This window comes from Oryctolagus cuniculus, chromosome 14, assembly GCF_051225735.1.
Source record: "Oryctolagus cuniculus isolate XC-2025 breed Fujian yellow rabbit chromosome 14, ASM5122573v1, whole genome shotgun sequence".
Classification (NCBI taxonomy): Eukaryota; Metazoa; Chordata; class Mammalia; order Lagomorpha; family Leporidae; genus Oryctolagus; species Oryctolagus cuniculus.
Genome location: NC_142880.1, coordinates 62,468,839 through 62,491,866, shown reverse-complemented (window position 1 = coordinate 62,491,866; position 23,028 = coordinate 62,468,839). Strand labels below are relative to the sequence as shown.

Genomic DNA, 23,028 nt, shown 5'->3' with positions numbered 1-23,028 from the left:
CAAAGTCACAGTAATCAAGACAATGTAATAGGGGCATAAGGAAAGACACCAGTATAGATGGACTAAGTGTCCAGTAATAAACTCTTAAATTTATGCTCCATCAATTATTCTGCAATGGCCAGTACTGGGCCAGGCTGAAACCCAAAGTCATGAGCTTCTTCCAGGTCTCCCATGTATGTGCAGGTGCCCAAGTACTTGGGCCTCTTCCTCTGCTTTCCCAGGAGCATAAGCAGAGAACTGGATTGAAGAGGAGTAGTTAGGACACAAACTGGCCCCCATACTGGATGATGGTGTTGCAGGCAGCAGCTTTACCTGCTATGCCACAATGCTGGCCTCTCAACTGATTCTTGATGGGCATACCAAGAGAATTCAAAAGGGAAAGAAAAAATTTTTCAATGTATGGTAATGGACAACCAAAGAGGCACAGATAGAACAACAAAGCTGGATCCCTACCTCATAACATGCAAAATATTAACTTGAAATGAATGAGAAACTTAATGTAAGAGCTGGAACTAAACACAGATGAAACTGTGCAGGACCTTGGATTACAGTGGTTTCTTAGATAAGACAATCCAAAGCACAGCAACCAAAGGAAGAAAATGATAAATTAGACAAAATTAAAATAAGAAACTTAAATGCTTTGCAGGGAACTATCAAGAAAGAGGAAAGGCCCCATAAAATGGGAGGACATATATGCAAATCACCTGACAAGGAACTTGTGTCCATAATATAAGAAATACTTATAAAGCAACAGTAAAAAAACCATGTAACTCAATTCAAAAATGCATCAAGTCAGATTACAAGTAATGACAAAGATGTGAAACCCCTGCACACTGTTACAAGAATGTAAAATGGTATAACCACCAGAGTTCAACATAGTTACCATACTACTGAGAAATTCTACTGTGTATACACACCTAGAACTGAAAACATGTCCACACAGAAACTGGCACATGAATGTTTATAGCAGCATTATTCATAATAACTACAAGGTGAAAACAACCCAAACATCCACTAAATGATAAAGCATAAATAAAATTTGGTATATACAGCCATTCAATGGACTATTACCTACTCTTAAGAAGGAATGAAATACTGATACACACAATCATTAGGTGACCAAGTAAAAGAAGCCAGACATAAAAAAGGCCACTCATAGGATTCTACTTACATAAATGAGGAAATTCACTTCAATAGAAGATATATTAGTGGTTGCCAAGGGCCAGAGTGAGAGGAGAATAGGGAAAGACTGGTGATGGGTATGTGGTTATTTTACAGGTGATGAAAATGCTCTGGAACTAGACAGTGATTATGGGTGCACAAGCTATTAATATAGTAGTCCCACCTTATCCATAGTTTCACTTTACACAGCTTCAGTTACCCTCAGCCAACTCAAGTCTGGAACTTTTAAGTGGGAAATCCCAAAAATAAGCGATTCCCAAGTTTTAAATTGCATACCATTTTTAGTAGCGTGTCTGCATAGCATTCTGAAATCATCATAGTTACTTAGCAGTCATTTCTGTGATCAGATACACTGTCAGGTATAGCAGTGCCTGTGTTTAAGTATCCCTTCTTTTATCTAATAATTCCTCCTAAGCACAAGAGTAGCAATGCTGGCAATTCAGATATGCCAAAGAGAAGCTGTAGGTGTTTCCTTTCTGTGTCTCATATCATCTCAAGAAGGGTGAATACAGTACGATATTTTGAGAGACTACATTCATCTAACTTTCATTACAGTATAGTCAATGACTGTTACGTCTTTCTTTTGTTGTTAATTTCTTGGTGTGCCTATTTCCAAATTAAACTTGTCATAGATGTATATATATGTATAGAGGAAGGGCAAAGGGGACACAGTATATCCAGGGTTTGGTACCGGGTATCTTAGGAATCCTCAAGAGTACTGAAATACATTCCCCCTGGAAAAGGGTGACTATTGTATACTAAAAGCCATTTGATTGTACACTTTAAAAGAGGGAATCTTATGATTCATCTGAATTTAAGATATTTCTGAAACCTCTTCAAATTAGTGAGCTCCATCAGTTATTAGCAAACATTTGCTAAGAGTCTGCTCCAGGCCAAACATTTTCACGAACCACCACAGGCAAAAAGTTTATAATCTGATAAAGACTGGGCAAATAGGGCAAAAATGAAGCAAAATGAATCTTAGTTTGATATATAATGAGAAAATCTGACAACACATAACTTATGTAACTAGCTCCTACACACAAATACTTACAGAAGATAAAAAGATGCTATGAACTGAGGCAGGAGAAAAGAGGGAAAATTTTTTAAGCTTGAATGTTTTAAGCCTGAAGCACCAGCATCCCATGTGGGTACCGGTGCTCCTCTTGCAATCTAGCTTTCTGCTATGGCCTGGGAAAGCAGAAGATGGTCCAGGTCCTTGGGCCCATGCACCCACATGGGAAACCCAGAAGAAGCTCCTGGCTCCTGGTTTCCGATCAGCGCAGCTCCAGCCGATGTGGCCATCTGGGGAGTCAACCAGCAGATAGAAGATCTCTCTCTTTGTCTTCACCTCTCTCTTTGAAATAAATAAAAATAAATCTTTAAAAAATATTAGAGGTAATTCTGATATGCTACTTCCTCCCAATCAAACAACCTGAAGACTGTGATAGAAAGACATCTTGCAAGTATTGAGAAAAAAGGAGATAATGTATTGATTAAAAGGTGTGAGGCAGGGAACAGGCCTAGAAGTTAAGACATCTGCATCCCACAGTGGAGTACTTAGGTTCAATTCCTAGATCTGGCTCCTTGTTCCAGCTTCTTGCCAATGCAGATCCTAGAGGGCAGCTTTGATGGTTCAAGTAAGTGAGTTCCTGCCATCTACCTGGGAAACCTGAATTGCATTCCCAGCTCCTAGCTTTGGCCATAGCACAGTCCTGGCTGTTCACTGGAGCGAACCAGTGAATGGCTAGAAGCTCTCCCTCTAAGTAAGTATTTAAAAAATAAAAACAAAAAGGTATTAGGCAGGAAAATAAAAAAAAGTCAACATATATAGTGGATACATTTGCATATTTGATATATATGTAATCAAGACAGTGTAACATAGTACACACACCTATGAGGTATAATTAAGATACTAGATGTGAGTGAAATCAAGAAGTTATTATTTGGGTCACTTGATCTGGAGCATATAGCTAAATTGTGTTATAAAAGTATACTTAAAATATTTCAATACCAAAATTGAGCTGATAATTTTTTATTTATCAAATTCCTTTATTCTTAATAATGCATTACAAATGACGCAAATCAGCAGATTTCAAGGACAACCACAACCAGAAGGTTATCTATCAACTAAAAACAAATACTTGATGAAGATTCACTGTATGTGTATGCTATGGTTCTAAGCATTTTGCTTTTCTTTTTTTAAAAAAGATTTATTTTACTTATTTGAAAGGCAGAGTAATAGGGAGAAAGAGAGAGGCAGAAGAGACAGAAAGAGATCTTAATCCACTGGGTTATTCCAAATATGGCCACAATGGCCAGGATTGGGACAGGCCAAAGGCAGGAGCCTAGAAGCCATCTGGGTGGCTCATAGGGATGGCAGGATTCAAGTATTTGGTTATCTTCTGTTGCTTTGCCAAGTGCATTAGCAGGGAGTAGGATTGGAAGCTGGTATTTGAACTAGCACTAATATGGGATGTCAGCATCACAGGCAGCAACCCAAATCTCTGCACTAGGATACCAGCCTCTACATGTTACTTTTTATTAGCAAAATGCAACATTCAACTGGACTTTTGAGTGAACTTTTTAAATGCAAGACACCTTTAGGAACATATCAGTTTATAATTTCTGATTTTATTCCATATACTGCTGGCTAAGTTGTATTTAGTTTTTTTTGGTGTTTTTTTTTTTTTTTACTTCTATTTTTCTACCAATTTCTATTTTGCAAATTAATTTACAGTATCTGCTACCTTAACTTCTTTCCTCAATTCTACTGTCTTCTTTAGTATCCAGTAACTCTCTCTCCATTCTTCAGAACTAAATACATCTCTCCATTCTATCTTTACTTTTAATTCTAATTCACTAAAACTGCTTAACTCATTCCTTGCTCCTTTATAACTCAAATTGTTTTTATATAATAGGATAAACAGAGGATTAATTTACGCAGCCATGTAAAATTCAGGGGGGAAGCTGAAAACAAAGTCCTGGCACCAAATGCCCAGTATTCACTGTTGAGCATAAAGCAGATATTCAATTAATTCTTGATGAATGATTGAAAAGCCTAAGAGAATTGCTAAAGAGAAAATTTACAGACTTATCTTGCATCTCCAGAAAAGGAGTTAAAGTTTGAAAACATACCAGATGACTCTGATGTGCCACCTATCCAGCCAAAAGTAAAACAAATCTTAGGAAAGTATTAATTTTCATTTTGACAGTGTCACTTCGTCAATTTTTTGATAAATTAGTTTGAATGCTTTAAAATTACTCATGCATACAACATGTTTTAAAAAATTATTTACTTATATATTTATTCAAAGGCAGAGAGAGTGCACTCAAAGAATCTTCCACCTGCTGGTTCACTCCCCAAATGCTGCAATAGCCAGGGAATGGGCCAGGCAGAAGCCAGAGGCAAGAACACCATCCAGGTCTCCCACATAGGTGGCAGGAATCCAAGTACTTGGGCCATCTTCTGCCTTCTCTCAAGCACATTAGCAGGAAGCTGGAGGGGGAATTGATCCCAGAGACTCTGATATGGTACACGGGAATCCCAAGCAGTTTGTTTAACTCATCATGCCACAACAGCTGCCCATAACACTTTTGAAACATTCCTGCAATTTTAACTTAATTTTAAAGTATATCTTTAATTATATTTGTAAAGATAATGTCCCTCATGAAAAAAAGTAAAACAGTTCTCATGATAAGATCTCATTATATCTGTGATTTAGTATAAAACTAACTGAAGAAGTAGAGATTAAACTAGATAAGCAAACACATATATTAAGAAGGTGCATAGGGCCCTGTCCAATTAAAAAAAATCCTAAAAGAACATCATTTTGTTATTCTAATTTCATAGGAATACAGCCAATATAACAGAAAACAAACCATTAAGAAAATATGGATTATTGAAAACAAACAACTAACTTGGGATCTACCATTCTACTTTTAACCCTGACTTAAGAATGAAAAGCTCTTGTAGGTCAGCCTAGAAAGTAAGTTTTCTTAAAAAACTCAAATTTTGGGGTCGACACTGTGACGCAGCAGGTTAAAGCCCTGGTCTGAAGCGCCAGCATTCCACATGAGCGCCGATTCTAGTCCTGGCTGCTCCTCTTCTGATTCAGCTCTCTGCTATGACCTGGGAAAGCAGTAGAAGATGGCCCAAGTCCTTGCGCCTCTGCACCATGTGGGAGACCTAGAAGAAGCTCCTGGCTCCTGGCTTCGGATTGGCGCGGCTCCGGCTGTTGTGGCCATCTGGGGAGTGAACCAGCAGATGGAAGACCTCTCTCTCTGTCTCTACCAAGTCCATCCTCCATTGCTTTCCCAGGTGCCATTAGCAGGGAGCTGGATGGGAAGTGGAGCAACTGGGACTCAAACCAGTGTCGATATTGGATGCCAGCACTGCAGGCCGGGACTTTAACCCACTGAGCCACAGCACCAACAATAGGATACTCAACAATCTGACCATTAAAGACTTTAATTTCCATTCCTTCCAAAACATGAAAAGTGATACAGAATGTATTTTTATTCACAGGCAGTCAAAATTGATTTATTTTATATTCTATCCTCCAATGGCCACAATTAAGAAAAATGGGAATCTAGGAGGCACCAATCTACATGTAATCACTAAATTATAACCAGGTTAACTCCTTAATATTTTTTATGGATTTCTACTCCACATTCTGTCCTACTGAGGACCTAATCAATCCCTACATCTCCCCAGCCTCTTTTTTTCTGCCTACTATCCAATATATATTTTTAAAAATTTATTTGAAAGGCAGAGTTACATACAGAGAGGCAGAGAGAGAAAAAGAATCTCTTGTTCACTCTCCAAATGGCTGCAACAGCTAGAGCTGGGCAGATTCAAAGCCAGGAGCCAGGAGCTTCTTCTGGGTCTCCCATGCGCGTAAAGGGGCCCAAAGACTTGGGCCACCTTCTGCTGCTTTCCCAGGCACTTTACCAGGGAGCTGGATTGGAAGTGGAACAGCGGGGTCTCAAACGGGTGCCCATATGGGAATGCCAGCACTGAAGGGGGTGGCTTTACCAGCTATACCACAGCATTGGCCCCTATTCAATATTTTTTAAAACATAAAATATACTTCATTACTAAACAGCTTCCTGGTTTCCCACTGCTTTTAAAATACAGAATTCTCAATAGCATATATATTCCTCCATCTTCTATACTGTGATAAGTTTCTATAGTTTCAAATCTTTTTGATTCATTCTTTCTCAAGCCTATGCTATAATAATCTAAGCCATCTTTAGCTTCCAAAATCAAAACTGTTGCCCTAGACTCCCAAGTTTAACTAACAGCTTTCAAAATTTAGTTTATATACCACCATTTTCTGAGCAGACTTTTCTGACTTATTTCTTTGCCACACTAGTTTAAACTGGGTGACCACCACCCTACCCCCACAGTGCTTCTAAGCACCTTCTTTGTTTATCTTGATCACAGTATTTAGAAATTATGATTTCTGTTTACCCATTACCTTTATTAAACCATAAGATCCTTGATTAGGTAGCTTTTAATCTTTTTGTTTCACCATTTCTAATGCCTAGCAGTTCTCGAGAGAAGACACAGGAAATGGTCAGTGTTTCATGAACAGAAAACGAATATGAGATCATGGCCATGTCACACTGGATATTTTGTATTTCATATAGTAAAACTAAGTAACAAGTCAAACCTAGAGATTATCTTTCTTTTTTAGAACATTCCTATCTAGAATCTTTTTACCATTTTTCTGTAGAAAATTCCTTAAGCATCCAGCATCCCATATCAGAGCATCAGTTCAAGTCTCAGCTACTCCACTCTGATCCAGGTTCCTGATAATGTGCCTAGGAAGGCAGGGGAAGATGGCCCAAGTGTTTGGGACTCTGTCGCCCACGTGGGAGACCTGGGTGGAGTTCCCAGCTTTCAGCTTTAGATTGCTCAGTCCTGGCTGTTCCAGCCTTTAGGGGAGTGAACTAGCAGATGGAAGATCTCTTTCTGTCTCTTCTCTCTGTCACTTTATCTTCCACATGAATAAATAAATCTCAAAAAAATAAAAATAATTAAAAACAAATATCTGAATCATTAAAACCATCTGATAATTAGGTGGTAACATGCTTAGGTAACATTAGAGATTCTGATTTTGAACATCCTAGGTCAGCCACAAGTTTACCATAAATAATAAATCATTTTAAATTCCCTTGCTTTGACCCCCTCATCTAAATACCAAGGACAATGCAATATCCCTCTGGCATACACTGGGAACAATGAGAAACTGGAAAAGACTGAAGAACTATGAGAACTATCTTTCTACCTTTGCTGTTGACACTTCCCAATTCCTATCCCACATATCTAGATTATGCAGATCATTTTAGCCTAAAACCTATCAGTTTGTTGCTTGGTAGCAAATCCAAATGTCCAGAATTAGAGTTGGAGTCAGAAGAAGAGTAGAAGGAACTCAAAACATTCCTGTATACAGATCTTTCTCTTATCTAACTAAGCAAGCCTATTTATCCAAATAGAAATAATTAACTAAATTACACTAATTCTTTATCATCAATGCTGCTGTACCTTTTTGGGGCTTCATGATTCCTTTCCTACATGAAACTTACACGACATTTATAGCCCCACTCATCCTTCCCTCACTCCCAAGTAGTCCTGCATCCCAAAACTGAAATATATTTAAGTTCATTTATTCAGCAATTATTTGTTTTAGTGAGCCACTACAAGGATCCAATGACTGTCAGACTCCCTTCAGCCTTTGTAAACTGCGTTTGGACTGAAACCACTTACTCCAAAATATGCTAAGTAGCACCAGTCCAAAAAATAGCACATATTATTTCTTTGTTATAAACTCTAAATATAATGAAGAAAATGCTTACTTGGTTTTTCAAGACAACATTATTAGATGCCATTCACAAAAATCCTGATTATCTAATCAGGATTATTTAAACTATAGCTCTAAGCAAACTGGGATATGAGTGGTTAACTTCTAAGGAAGAAACATCATCAGGTTATACAAAACCAGGAGCAATTATTTCCAAATTCACAAATAATATAGTCACAACATATCTGATTCATACTACTAAAAATGTTTGCGGGGCTGGTGTTGTGGCATAACAGGTAAAATTGCTGCCTGCAGTGCTGGCATTCCTTATGGATGCTGGTTCAATCCAGCTCTCTGCCATGGCCTGGGAAAGCAGTGAAAGATGGCCCAAGACCTTGAGCCCCTGCACCTGCGTGGGAGACCCAGAAGAAGCTCCTGGCTCCTGGCTTCAGATTGGCTCAGCTCCAACCATTGCGACCATTTAGGGGAGTGAACCAGAGGATGGTAGACCTCTCTCTTTCTCTGCCTCTGCCTCTGCCTCTCTGAAACTCTGTTTTTCAAATAAATAAATAAATCTTAAAAAAAAAAAAAAAGTTTGCGTGTCTACCAACTGAAATGGTATCATATCCTATTGCATCTATTTCTTCAGTTTTTCTGATGTCTGCAACAATTTTCTTCCTAAATTCCCCATCTCTTTCCTACTCAAAATCTAGCTCCTGAACATATAAACATACTGTACTGAAATAAATGAACTCTACCATGAAATGCAATACTCTAAAAGGAAAGCAAAGAAAAACAAGGTTGAGTCTAACTGTTCTAGCTGACATAGAGCGATAAGTCAAAAGACTTAGATTGTAGATATAATGAAAATGTGTACAGAAGACAGTTACATTTAAGGTTATATACTGTGAATATTACTGAAGATTAGATCTTAATTTTAAAAACCAGAGCCTAAGCAGAGAAGCAACAAGTAACCAAATACTAAAAACATACTTCTACAATTAATTGCCTCTACATCTTTCTTAAAAATGCCAGCAGTTATTCAGTTTGACAAGTTATAAATTGAGGCCCACTCTCAGAATAAAAAACACTGGAGAAAACAGATCTAAGAGATATCCAGGTAAGTACTACAAATGTCAGAACTGGGTGATCAACTGAATTTGATGTACAATAAAGAGAAGGGTAGTGGATTATCTCACTTATAGTCTGTAGTTTGGGCAACTGAGTTAGTGGTAGAAACATTAACCCAACCTGAGAAGAATGGCTCTCTTTCCTTTTGGGTGGCACAGGTGGATGAGGGTATGTAAAGACTGAGAGATGAGTTCAGAGATAAATACATCCAAATATCTACTATTTGTGGAACCATCAGGAGGTGCCGGGGAGAAAACAGGATCTAGCTTGGCAAAGAAATAGATTTTGGAGACAGATTTCTGAGTCATATGTATACCTATCCAGGTAGTATGTAACAAATTATGTGAAAATATGAGAACCAGAAGAGAAAAGAGAACTGAAGTTAAAGAACTACCTGGAGATACAAATATTTAAAGGGGTATGAAGAGGAGGAAGAGTCTTTTCCTTTTTAGCAAAAAGGTCAAAAACATAGGGAAGTGACAAGAAGATAGTATTTTGAAACCAAGAATGTTGTTTCAAAAAGAGTGGGAGAGAAAATGATCAGAAAATGGGTACTTTTCTTATTATCTGCCCCAATAAACAGTACAGCTTTGCAAATAGCAGAAAAAAGGGCTATGACTACTTCTCACAGTAACCTATGCTCTATTTTTATCATAAATTCATAAAAATTTAAATTTGTGAACCCAATTTTTGGTGAGTCATTATTCTATCCTTTATTTCTTATTCCAGGCTTTATGTGCTATATGCTCAAATTATAGAATGCTACCATTAATTACAATAAAAATAAAAAAAAAAAGAGGGCAAGGTCTGTTTCACCTCTTTAGTAGAGCATTTAAGCTAACAGCATTTACTAATACAAATAAATATCACTTAATAATAGTACCATTTGTACTCAGCTTGGGGAATGAGGGGTAAAAATGGACAAGTAATATATTTACACAGCTGTCAAGATGTGAGATACATCTAAGGCTGTTCAAGTAGTATTTTTGATAATATAAGTCACTTCAAAAAGTTTATGGAAAATGTAATTAAAAGCTTAATTTTGATTCAAAACAATTTAGAAATCCATGCAGTGTCTTTACAATATGCATTTTTCCATGAACACTTTGAAGACCACTTTTGTCCTATCATAAGAATAATATCAAATAGTACATTAAATGTAATTTCAAAACCCAGTTACCAACAAACTACTGATACATGCAACATTATATGAGTCTCAAAAGTCTTTTAAGTGAAGAAACCATAGACAAGGGGTTATGCTTTTATCTTGTATGTTTATATGACATTCCAGAAAATGTAAAATTAATAAGGACAAGAATAAGATTTTGTTGCTATGGGCTAGACTAGGGGTAGGGAACTGATTACAAAAAGACACAAAGGAACACTTTTTGGGGCAATGAAACTATTGTTGATTGTGGTGGTAGTGGTTGCAAGACTGTGTTTGTCAAAACTCATCAAACCATACAAGTAAAAGAGTGAATTTTGCTATGTAACTTATGCCTTAAAAAAAAAAGACTTAATTTTTTTAGATAATTCAGTTGTCAGATCACTACTTTAGCTGAAGAGTATTTTTAATGTGCTGTAATATATTTATGATTATAGTTAATTTATCTACACAAAGAAAATAAAAATCAGCACAGCAAATTAATACTATAATAAATCTATTTGAAGATTAAAACAGGAAAGTATTTAGATATTTACCCTTTTGTAACAAATCCCACTATGATGCTCCCCATTATATTATTCAAGGAACAAAAATCCCTTTCTATTTTTCATTTACAGCTGAAAAAGGAATTGCTTTTGTCTTTTCTTTATTTTTGTACATAAGCTATTTATGTACTATTACTGACACATATAAGTAAGTAAAATGTTCTTATCCCAAAAGCAAGAAGCCTCAAGAATATGGCTATATCCAAGAAAATTACAATTTAAAATAAACAGATATACTCACCACTCACTAATTTTGGATTTAGAGATATATCTTTTTTATTTATTTATTTTTTACAGGCAGAGTGGACAGTGAGAGAGGTGAGAGAGAGAGAGAGACAGAGAGAAAGCAGAGAGAAAGGTCTTCCTTTCCCGTTGGTTCACCCTCTAATGGCCACCACGGCTGGTGCGCTGCAGCCGGCGCACCACGCTGATCTGAAGGCAGGAGCCAGGTGCTTCTCCTGGTCTCCCATGGGGTGCAGGGCCCAAGCATTTGGGCCATCCTCCACTGCACGCCCTGGCTACAGCAGAGAGCTGGCCTGGAAGAGGGGCAACCGGGACAGAATCCGGTGCCCCGGCCAGGACTAGAACCTGGTGTGCCGGCGCCGCAAGGCGGAGGATTAGCCTATTGAGCCACGGCGCCGGCCATGGCCATTGCATTTCAACTTTCAATCTGAGAATATTCTGAAGCATAAGTAGAACTCTAGGGGAGAAATAGTTTTTTATGTACAACTTAAGAATAGCATTAATAATAATAAAAGGAGCTATGTGTACTTTAAGCCCATGTGAAACTGTAACTTGCCCATTATCAAGAAAAGCTAAATTACATATAAACTACACTCAGATGAACAATTTCCTTTTAAAAAAAAAAAAGTTATGTATTTCGTAAGGCAGAATAACAGAAAGATAGAGAGAGATCCTCCATCCACTGGTTCACTCCCCAAAAAGGCCACAACAGCCTTGGCTTAGCCAGGCCAAAGCCAGGAGCCTGAACTCCATATGAGTAGCAGGAAGCATCTGAGCCATCATCTGCTGCTTCCTAGACACATTATTACTAGGGAGCTGGAAAAGAAGTAGAGTAGCAGGTGAGTAGGCACCCTGATATGAGATATGGACATCTCAAGCAGCTGCTCAGCCCTCTGTACTGTGCCACAAAGCCCGACCCTGATGATCAGTTTCTTTAGCTGAAAATTGGCAACCCCACAATCCAATTGGATAAAGATAACTAAAAATAGATTTAAAAATACTAAAAGGGTTAGCAAATAGCAATATTTAGAAAACTCAGTGATGTATTTCCTGGCTAGCATTAATTTCAAGGACATTGTTTTACAAATAACAAATTAATTATGGTAAACATCAACATAAAGAAAAGTATTTTTAAGTAAACCATAGTCTGAACTTTAATAATTTATCAGTATTTTAGGCACTGTTAGTTTTAAAGACTAAAAAAATTAGTGCTAGGGCACTGTTGTACAGCAGATTAAGCTGCAGCTTTGGACACCCACATCCCCATATTACAGTGCTGGTTCGAATACTGGTTCCTTCACTTCCAACCCAGCTCCCTGCTAGTGTTCCCAGGAAGCAGTAAATAATGGCAAAGTACTACTTGAGTCCCTGACAACCATATGAGAGACTAGGGATGGAGTTCTTGTCTCCTGGCCTAACCCAACCCTGACTTTTTTGAACATCTGGGGAGTGAACCAGTAGAAAGAAGAATTCTCCCCTCTTTCTCTGCCATTCTGTATTTCAACAAACTTTTTTTTTTTTTTTTTTTGACAGGCAGAGTGGACAGTGAGAGAGAAAGAGACAGAGAGAAAGGTCTTCCTTTGCCGTTGGTTCATCCTCCAATGGCTGCCACGGCCGACGCGCGGCAGCCGGAGCACTGCGCTGATCCAAAAGCAGGAGCCAGGTACTTCTCCTGGTCTCCCATGGGGTGCAGGGCCCAAGCACTTGGGCCATCCTCCACTGCACTCCCTGGCCACAGCAGAGAGCTGGCCTGGAAGAGGGGCAACCGGGACAGAATCCGGCGCCCCGACCAGGACTAGAACCCGGTGTGCCGGCGCCGCAAGGCGGAGGATTAGCCTAGTGAGCCGCAGCGCCGGCCTTCAACAAACGTTTTAAAAAGTAAATAAACAATGTGACCTAAGTATGTAAATCCTTAACAAAAAGGGAATCTAGCATTTCAAAATTGTAAGTACAGCACACCTTCGAGATTTCTCAGACAGGTGAATATATAGAAAATCATTTTAAAAATTAAATAATATTGGTAACCTCATGAGTGTTCATGCTAAAAAAGTTTTCCTTTTTGCAAAAGGGCAAATAATATGCCAAAATAAAACTTAAAAGAAGCTTGGTTTATGTGTTTAAATGATTTGCTATATATATAAGGTGGCATAGCAATTTACTGACATGAATTATTTCAGAAATTTAACATATTCTTAAAAGATTTAAAAAACTTAATTTTTGTTTGACAGGCAGAGTGGACAGTGAGAGAGAAAGAGACAGAGAGAAAGGTCTTCCTTTTCCGTTGGTTCACCCCCCCAGTGGCCGCTGCAGCCAGTGTGCTGTGGCCGGCGCACTGCACTGATCGGAAGGCAGGAGCCAGGTGCTTCCTCCTGGTCTCCCATGCAGGTGCAGGGTCCAAGGACCTGGGCCATCCTCCACTGCACTCCTGGGCCACAGCAGAGAGCTGGACTGGAAGAGGAGCAACAGGCACAGAATCTGGCGCCCTGACCGGGACTAGAACCTGGGGTGCCGGCGCCGCAGGCCAAAACTTAATATTTTTAAAAGTAATTCAATCACAACAAAGTCCAGAAAATAAAATGCTATGCCAGATTTTTCTAAAACTAGCTATTCTACAGGTAACCCTACTTAATAAAATTCGCAACCCATATATTTTTTAAAAATCAATATCCTATTTAAATGCATGTTTGTACATTTTATGTATTATAGTGATGTAAAAGAATAGCGTATCTATATATATACTTAAAATTTTATTTATATATTTATTTATTTATTTATTTAATTTATTTGAAAGGCAGAGCTACAGAGAGACAGACAGACAGAGGTCTTCCATCTGCTGATTTGCTCCCCAAATGGCTACAATGGCCAGGGCTGGGCCAAGCCAAAGTCTGGACCAGGAGCTTCATCGGGGGCTCTCACGTGGGTACAAGGGCCCAGATACTTGGGCCATCCTCCACTGCCTTCCCAGGCCATAGCAGAGAGTTGGGTCAGAAGTGAGCAGCTGGAACTAGAATCAGTGCCCATGTGGTATATCAGTATGGCAGCTGTACCCACTACACCACAGTGCCAGCACCTTAACAGATTATAATCAAATAATAAATCCACTGGGACTGACCAAAACATTTTAGGATTCCTCTTCATAAATTCTCGAGAGGGCAGGCATTTGGTACAAGTGTTAAAACACCACCACTTAGGACACTTGTATCCCATATAGAAATGTCTGGATTTGATTCCTGGCTCTTGATTTTGGCTTCCAGCTTAACACAGACCCAGCAATAATGGCTCAAATAGTTGTGTCCCTGACATCCAGGTGGGAGGGCTGGATTGAGTTCCTGTCTCTTGGGTAGATATGTGGTCTCTCAAATAAAACAAGTAAATAAATAATCTCGATAGTATCTTTATGATCTAATAAGATAAACTAAATGACTACTTTATAACCTAGTCTATCTTTTCCATCAAAAATTGTGTTATACAGTTTGAGGAGGAAGAGTGGTAAGAATGAAAATAGAGATTTCAGAATGTAACAAATTTAGGTTGGAATCCTACACTTGCTAGATTTGCCAGGGCAAGTTTCTTATATATGATGAACATCAATCCATTTTCATTGGTAAAATAAGTTCATTACCATTGAATTAGATGGGTAGTTGGGACGTTCAAATCATGATACACTGCATAGTGGTTAGGCATCAACTCTGGAGTTCTTTCTCCACTTTCTTGCATTTAACTGTGTGAGGCTGGGCTAGTCATTCAGTCATTCTACACCTTAGTTATTCATATAATCAATCTCAAACTATACCCTGAGGAACTGAGAAAATTCATATAAAGTTGTCGGCATGGTATCTGGCATTTACAAACCACTCAGTAACATATATCGTAAACATAAAGCAATGGCCACAATGCCTGGTACAAAAATATATCTTTTTCTAACCTGTTTCAAATGACTTTTTAACTGTATCTAAAATGAAAACTCACCTGAATATAAAGATTTGCAATGAAAGATAAGAAAAAAAGACTATCTCAAACTCTCTTAAGGTATTCACAACAAGAATTCTCATATAGTTTATGCAATGGCAACAACAACTAGGGTATTAAGGCACAACCTCCCAAGTAGATGACCCTGAAAATACCAACATTCTGTGGCAATAAGTGCTGGAGTTAAAAGAAAACTATCAGTCACATTAATTTACAGATTCATCTAATTATACTACAATTGGTCACATGTATTTCTAAGAATGAAATCACGTTCCAAAGCTGAATCTCCCCTTTCTAAAAATAGATGCTTTGGGGCAAAAATGTGGTACAGTGAGTTAAGCCATTGCTTTAACACTGGCATCCTATATTGGAGTCCCAGCTGCTCAGGTTCAAGTCCCAGTTGCTCTGCTTTCGATCTAGTTTCCTGCTAATGCACCTGGGGAAGGCAGAATATAGATGGCCCATGTACTTCATGGCCTGCTGCTACCCATTTGAGAGACCAGGATGGAGACTCTAGCTCCTGGCTTCAGCCTTGCCCAGACCGGGCTGTTGCAGTCATTTGGAAAGTGAACCTGCAGATGAAAGATCTCTGAGTCTCCCTTTATTTCTGCCTTTCAAATTAACAAATAAATCATTTTTTAAAAGATGCTTTGACAATCTCAACGCAATATAAAAAAACTTGAGAAGTAAAAAATTAACAGCTTAACAAAATTAAAATACAATAGTTCACAATACAATAGTTTACTGCTGCATTAAAAATGTTACATATACAGGCTAAATAAAAAAGTATGTGGAAAAGTGAAATTAAAAGATAAATTTACTGTTGTGCAAAAATTTTGAAATCCATGCAAGTTTTTCATAATATGCATTTCCTACAAACTTTTTGAAGTTTACAGCATGAATGTATAGCATGAATTCTATTCTAATGTATAGCATGAATTCTATTCTAGCTTCTATGCCTGAGGTACACAATTTCTTTGACCACGTGACTTGTAAGTTTTGAACTGATGAAGCAATGAAAAAATCTGATTATATTAAAACTAAAAATGTAGAACCCTAAATCTTTAAGAACAAAGTTATATCAGATTAATCATTTACTTATTATAAGACCATGGGCAATTTTCTAAACCTTTCCAGCTTCAATTTCTCCATATATTAAGTTCTGAAAATAATTGTTTCTAATTCACAGGCTTGTTAGAAAGAAGGAAATGATATAATACTATGAGGACATACTTAGCACAACTCCTGGCTAATAGTAAGATCTCTAAGTTGTATGGAGCAAAACATTAGCTGGCACTGCTTTATTAAGAAACGATGTCTTCTAATAATACATTTTAAGAATAGAAATATTCCTTAAAACTTAACTCAATCTGACAAAACTCAATTCATTAAAATTGACTCCAGATTTACATAAAAACAAAATTACAGACAAGAAAAACACCTAAAATCATTTTGTCACTTAATTTACTGAGCACATAATATTCTAAGCACATAAAATGCCAATTTTTTTTTTGGACAGGCAGAGTTAGTGAGAAAGAGAGAGAGACAAAGGTCTTCCTCCTGTTGGTTCACCCCCTAAATGGCTGCTACAGCCAGCGCGCTGCGACGATCCAAAGCCAGGAGCCAGGTGCTTCCTCCTGGTCTCCTATATGGGTGCATATGGGTCTCCCATATGGGAGCTTGGGCCATCCTCCACTGCCTTCCCGGGCCACAGCAGAGAGCTGGACTGGAAGAGGAGCAACCGGGACAGAATCCGGCGCCCCAACTGGGACTAGAACCCAGGGTACCGACGCCACAGGCGGAGGATTAGTCTAATAAGCCACGGTGCCAGTCACAAAATGCCATTTAAATTAAAATGATGGCCTTAGGAGTTATGGTTTTTGAAACTGCTTTTATATCAACTAGAAACACTAAAGTTCCACTCTAATAATTTTTTTTTTTTTTTTGACAGGCAGAGTGGACAGTGAGAGAGAAAGAGACAGAGAGAAAGGTTTTCCTTTGCCGTTGGTTCACCCTCCAATGGCCGCCGCGGCCGGCGCGCTGCGGCCGGCACATCGCGCTGATCCGAAGCCAGGAGCCAGGTACTTCTCCTGATCTCCCATGCGGGTGCAGGGCCCAAGGACTTGGGCCATCCTCCACTGCACTCCCTGGCCATAGCAGAGAGCTGGCCTGGAAGAGGGGCAACCGGGATAGAATTGGGCGCCCTGACCGGGACTAGAACCCGGTGTGCCGGCGCCGCTAGGCGGAGGATTAGCCTAGTGAGCCACGGCGCGGGCCTTCTAATAATTCATTTTTAAGAGATTTATTTGAAAAGCAGAGTGACAAAGAGAGACAGACAGATAACAATCACAGATAATAATCATCTATCTGCTTGTTCACTCCCCAAATGATGGTAACAGCCAGAGCCAAAAACTCCAGCAGGATATTCCACACGAGTGGCAGGAAACCAAGCATCATCTTGGTCATCAAGTGCTGCTTTCCCAGGCACATCAGCAGGAAGCTGGCTAAGAAGCAGAGTAGCCCGGCTACTCTGACACAGGCAGGATGCTGGCATCACAAGCAGGGGCTTAATCCTCCTCATCACAATACCAGTACCTCTAATACTCTTAAAAAAAATTTAAAAAAACCCAAACACTTCAGGAGGCGTTACATTCTTCACTACAAATATAGTTAATTCCCTTACATTCCTTAGTAGGCACATATGAATATCATTCAAACACCACATATGCACAAGATTTCTAATGTAAAATTACTATTTTCATTCCAGCAAAATACAACCAAGAAACAGGTATCACCTCTCTTTGGAAGAAGGAGAAAAAGGGAAAAACCACCTTGAACTTAGATAATTGAAAAAACAAAATCACAAATGGTATTAGTGTCAGCACTGAGCAATACTTAGTTTTGAGACCAGAGCTCAGGCCGGCGCCGAGGCTCAATAGGCTAATCCTCCGCCTTGCGGCGCCGACACACCAGGTTCTAGTCCCAGTCAGGGTGCTGGATTCTGTCCCGGTTGCCCCCCTTCCATGCCAGCTCTTTGCTGTGGCCCGGGAAGGCAGTGGAGGATGGCCCAAGTGCTTGGGTCCTGCACCCCATGGGAGACCAGGAGAAGCACCTGGCTCTTGCCTTCAGATCAGCGCGGTGTGCCGGCCGCAGCGGCCATTGGAGGGTGAACCAACGGCAAAGGAAGACCTTTCTCTCTGTCTCTCTCTCTCTGTCCACTCTGCCTGTCAAAAATTTAAAAAAAATAGAAAATAAAAAAATAAGACCAGAGCTCAGACATTTCTTAAAACAACAATCTAATAAAAAACTAGTAAGTGTTAGGGAATCCCTTACTCTTCAAATGACTCACTGTATAAATCTACACAAATCATGTGACCTATTTCAACCTTTTCATCAAAAAATGAAAATTATCCTGGTTACTTCTCTCACAGAAATATGAGAATGTTTATACATGGGCTCATGTCACCTTTAAAGAGGACCAATTTAACATACAAAGAATTATTATAAATGACAACTGCTGAAAATAGCAAAAACTGTTTGAAAAGTGCATTTTTAAAAGGTTGTATATGGTCATAAATTTCCACCAAAGTCAACTTAGTATGCCCAAGATACTGCAGTATCTTCAACTAAACAGTTATCAGCCTTCTAATAAAGGTTCCTAGTCAGTAGTTTCCTATTTTATGAAAAACAAATATAATAAACAGAATTCAAATTGCAAAAGGAATTTTTATTTATCCTAGACCTCTCAATCACTTCATGTAAAAATGATATTTAAAATTTTTTAATTACTTACAAATTATAGTTTTTCCAATAAACAGAGTTAGATGAAATTATATGAAACTCAAACTCAGGTTTTATTCACTCTTGAATTATGAATTATTGCATCTTATTTTGAGAAAGTAAAAATATCACCATAGGGTATGTCCGAATCTAACAGACAGTTCAAATGTTTCCATGACAGTTTGATGATATATAGGTACCAAAAAAATTAAAAATGAAATTAGTTAAGAAGCCTTAGGAACTAAATGTTGGAGCTGAGTGGTTCAGCTCTAAATAAAGAAAATTTTGGTAATAGCTTGGCTCATGAGATTTTTAAAATTTAATAATCAGCATTATGCAGAACCAAAACTGTTTATTATCATAGTAAGAACTTCCACTTTTCATTTCTAAAGAGACTCTCAAATAGACAATCTTCCTTTCCTCAAATACAACCTTTTTGTTCTTAAAGGTGCACAGCTGTATAATGATCTGTCACACACAGGTTCAAAAATGCTCTCAAACAACTTTAACAAATTTTGAAGACTCTGAGGAGAAAGCATCCTATACATACTTTTCAAAACACTAAAAAGAATTAACTATTTAATAATCAACTTTGATTTACTAGAGTTTAATTATTTACTTTAAAACTTCAAATAGTATAAGTTATTGCCACCTCTGCAAACTCAAGAGAAACAATAAACTACACTATTACACTGTTGAAATTTTGTTTAGGTATGTTAGGAAAATATTCCTCCAAATGACATAACTAGAATTATAAGATTACAGGGACAATTAATGGCTTTCTCTTTTTACTAATTTTTTTTTAAGATGGGAATACAAAAATAGCCACTGATAGATTAATATCTCAATCAATAGACGGAAGGTAGAACAAGTTATAATCTTTAGAGAAATACAAATTATTGTGTTCAGCTAAGTTGTCAGAAATTTAAAGTCCAAGTTCTGGTTTTATTTGTGTTTTACACAATGTTTTCTCCTTTTAAAGTGACTTCTTTATAACTGGCCTAAATCAGACAAAAAAAATTTTTTTTCCAAAGGTACCTTAAAGAAACATTTATGCTATCCTAATGAAAGACATCAAACAATCTACATCACTTACAGATTACTAAATATACAGAATTGGGGAAATAAGATGAGAAGAACTAATGAGCTGTAATCTACTTCCAAAGTCTCAAGAAATCAATCATGCAAACCAGTATCTAACATATTGATTCAAACTGCATAAGAAAGAGCCCTGTAACTATAAAACTCAAAAAATAAGTTGCTTCTGTTGATGAAAACTCAGCAAGAAAAACTTTTCTTTCCGTTACCTTTTGTAGAACTATGTCTATCCCCTGACACACGTCTCAGTATTTTAATTAAATAAAAGTCATAAAGACAATCACAGGAACATGAGCACCTTTTAAACATTCATAATGAAGACCTTACCCCACCCCATTTGCCAAAAACCAACCCTCTGCTTTCTTAAAACATGAGGTGTTCGCTCCCTTCAGCACTCCCTCCCTGGCATGCCCCCCCACCCGCTGCAGGCCTGAGGCCCCATAGCAAACAGTGTCTAACAGGAGCAGGCAGCACAAAGACAGGAATGGGAGATTAGTGGGAGGGAGGGAGGCCGGGATTGGGGCTCAGCAGGAGCTTCAGGCTTTTTAAAATTCAAACTGCTCCCTGACCAATACAAATCACGGACACGCTACTGACTACTACACGGATTTATAGCATTAAAAACATGCCTAGTACGTGACAGCTATATTAACTTCACTCTTTTAAACATTTATCCGTATGTTTGAAGGAAATGTGGGCCAATTTATTGTAAACAGGATGCTAAACTCAAAAATAATCTCCAGAAAAGTTACTTATTGTACACTGACAATAATTTAATAAGGACACAAAAAATTTGAACCAATGTAACACTGTCTAGTAAAACAGGGACTTTGTTGAGCAGTGTTGCTTCATTTTAACCAATGAAAGTTTTCCTTCAGTGAATACGAAAACAAAGTATCAAAACAGTCTAACCCAGGTACACTTATTTTTTTTCTAGGTAATTTGTATGACTGAGGACTTTTAAATCGGTGTTTCCCCCCTTACACCAATCTACATTACCAACGCCTCCACAAACACGCTTCAGACACTTGACATAGTTGTGAACTAGAACTTGTTAAGGTAGAACTGATATTTTTCTCCAGCATTTACAGATACATTTGACCTATTAAAATGACACCTCTCTCATTACACAGTCAAACATCATGGCACAAACAGCCAATGACAATCCTGGGACCTCAAGAAGATCTGCCCTGACATGAAAGGATGGCACCTTCTACATATATATGGTTTTTAACTTCCTAAGGGGTTTGAGTGTAACATATTTTCTATCCTTTTAAAGAAAACTGGTTTTGCCCTATCTCAGCACAATTCTCAGAACATTTAAAATTCTTTATATGCTTGTACACGTTTAGGTCAGGAAGCACATGAGTGTTTTACGTACAGCCGTTTAAAACTGTCCTTACATAACGCATACAAAATATAAAGTGGCAGAGTAAACCTGTCAAGTACTTTACACTCGTCTTTGAATAAAAAGTCCATGTGCAACATACACACTGTCAAACAACATAAAAGCTCTGGGGTGGGGGGGTGTGCACTGTACCACACTATGGTTTTCTCTATCAAATATTCATGTGGACGATTTAATTCGTTAATTCTCTCAAAAAGAAAACGAGTCTTCATGAACTTTCCAACGTCCAAACAAGTTTTACAAAGAGAAAAGAATCACCACTGGATCCGTGTCTGAGTATTTACATTTGTCTCACTAACTGAAACTACTTCCTCCCTTCATAGGGTCACAGGGGGAAGGAGGGGGGTTGTTTGTTTCACCGGGACGTTCCCCACTCCCAGACTGGGAAAGTTGTAAATATGGGGACGATCGGGCACATTTGCTGTTAGTTGTATTGTTTCCGCCTCCTCGCTAGCTACGGCTCCTCTCCCGGGCGAGGCCTGTCACCGACCAGCAGTCGCTCCGCTCAGCCCGGAGCTCTCCTAATCCCCGAGCTCAAGTAGATTCCGCTGGCCCGCGGCCTGCACTCTCCGCCGGGCCTACGCCTCCCCGGCCGCCCGGCAGGAGCCCAGTCCCCGCCGCCGGAGCCGGCCGGGAGCGGGTACAAAACCACCGCCACCCAGGGCGGCTGCCACCGGAGAGGAGCGAACTCCAGACTCGCCCGTGGAAGAGACCTGGGGCCGCTAAGGAAACGGCGGGGAGGGGAGCGAGGAGGAGAGACGCTGAGGACCTGGCGCCGTCGCCGCCGCCGCCGCCGCCGCCGCCGCCGAAATAAAGAGCAGGAATTTACCTGGGCGAATCGGCGTCTGAATCCAAGGGGAGGCCGAGGCCGCTGTGGCGAGAGACTATAATCCGGGCCGGGAGGGGGGGTGGCTACGGCTCCTCTTCCGTCTCCTCAGTGCGGGGAACATGTAGAGCCGGGGGGAGACCAGCCGAGAAGACAAATCGCTGCTTCTTCTTCCTCCTCCTCCTCCTTCTCCCACATAGAAACACTCACAAACACCCGACCAGGGGCCCGAGCTACCGGGGGGGCATCGCCGCGGGCCCGGGAACCAATCCTCCTGTCGGCGGGGGCGTCCCTCCCTGCGGCTTGGTGGTGTCGGGTGAGTCGGTACCGACGGAGGGAGGGGGGGGAGGCGGGGGGAAGGAGCCCTGTGTGTCTCTCTCTCTCGTTCCGTCTCTCCCTCTCAGAACAAAATGCCGACCGGAAGTGCAGCTGCAGGAATGACTCCCTCCGCCGGCGCCAAACACTAACAACCACCCCCTCTTCCCCACTCCACTTCCGCCACCGCCGCCGCCGCCGCCGCTGCCGCTGCTGCCGCCGCCACTTGGGCTCGCGTCCTCGGCCGCGCCGCTCCGCGCCGCACCCGGGCCCGGCCGCGGTGGCAGTCGGGCGACGGCGGCGGCTCACCTCGACGCCCTCCTCCTCGGGGCGGCTGTGGATGTTGCGGGCGTTGTCGACCCTGCGGAGCGGCGTTTGGGCTGCGGCACGGCCGGGGCGGCTCGCTCTGGGCTGTATATTCCTGGAGGCCGCCCGGCGCCGGGCCCGAGTTCGGTGGTGGTCGTGTGCGTGGGGGGCGCTCAGGCCCGGACAGGCTCGCAGGCCGCGGAGGGCGGCGGCTGGAGGCCACGCTCGCCGTCCCGGCTCGTCGTCGTTAG

At 40.1% G+C, this 23,028-nt stretch overlaps 1 protein-coding gene across 2 annotated transcripts in view; it reads right to left on the bottom strand.

Moving 5' to 3' along the window:
- The window catches only part of NIPBL (NIPBL cohesin loading factor), a 219,835-nt gene extending 197,246 nt beyond the window's left edge, over nt 1-22,589 (bottom strand). For both annotated transcript variants that reach the window (XM_089312739.1, XM_089312738.1), the window contains exon 1: nt 22,160-22,589. The gene's annotated coding sequence lies outside the window, so the exon portion shown is untranslated. The remainder of the gene's footprint in view (nt 1-22,159) is intronic.
- Between the last annotated feature and the right edge of the window lie 439 nt (nt 22,590-23,028).